The following is a 1,043-nucleotide window of genomic DNA, read 5'->3' as shown; positions in this document are numbered from 1 at the left end:
AGGAGGAAAAACCCTTTAATTTTAAAAAGTGTTTTTCATTAACTTCTGCTTCTAATAGCTAGATGTTGCTTATCTTATAGTGTTTTTCTATAGAATAAAAAATATAACTCCTATCTGGGCATAATGCCTGGCTTTTATGTCCTGATCTTTCTCCCCCACTGTAAGTTCTTATCTAATTTGATTTCTTCAGTTCAGTTTAATGGGCACCTCTACCACAACAAGGACATACTGGAATTCTAGATGTCCACTGCTAAATCTCCCTAAGTTACCGCTACCTCATAATTGACACTGCCATTAAACCAACCACCTCATAGTCATCCTTGATTCCCCACTTTCTATCATCCCACATCCAATCCTCAGCAAGTACTGTGAACTCTAAAAGAGATCCTGAATCTTCCTACTTTTCACCACCTCCTCACTAGCACTCTAGTCCACATCACCAGTCTTACCTGTGTGGATTCCTGGAAAAGCCTCCTAACTCATTTCCTGTTCCTACTTTTGTGCCTCCACATTCCATTTGATCTACAGCAGCCTGAGTGATCTTTTTAAAGTACAGATCAGATCATATCCATCCACGCTTAAAACCTTGAGGGCTTCTCATCATGCTTGGAATGAAGCTGCCTGCCTCCTCTGTGTGCTCATCTTCTATCATAGCTCCTGGGCCACACTTGTTTCCTTACTACTCCTGGAAAACACCAAGTTCGTCCTTTTCTTTGCTATAGTTGATCTCTTTGCCTGGAAAGTGTGTCTCCAAGGGCTTTTCATGGCTGGCACCATCTCTTCACTCAGTCCTACCTCAAAGGGCTCCTTCCTAGGCTTTCCCTTACTAGTCAGTCCAAGGTAACCTTGACACTCCCACCCAGGTTATACCATATCACAGAATATTATTTCCCATGATAGCAAACGTTTTTGAGTACTTAACTGAGAGAGGAAACTTCAGCCTCTATTTGGATTTATGCTATGCTTGACTGTCCTACTTGCTTTTCCTTACCAGGTGTGAAAGTTAGGGGGTGGCTAGGGAGGTCAACAATGGAGGCTGTAAT

This window comes from Hipposideros armiger, unplaced genomic scaffold (genome assembly GCF_001890085.2).
Source record: "Hipposideros armiger isolate ML-2016 unplaced genomic scaffold, ASM189008v1 scaffold_816, whole genome shotgun sequence".
In the NCBI taxonomy this organism is placed as follows: domain Eukaryota; kingdom Metazoa; phylum Chordata; class Mammalia; order Chiroptera; family Hipposideridae; genus Hipposideros; species Hipposideros armiger.
This window is presented reverse-complemented; position numbering follows the sequence as displayed.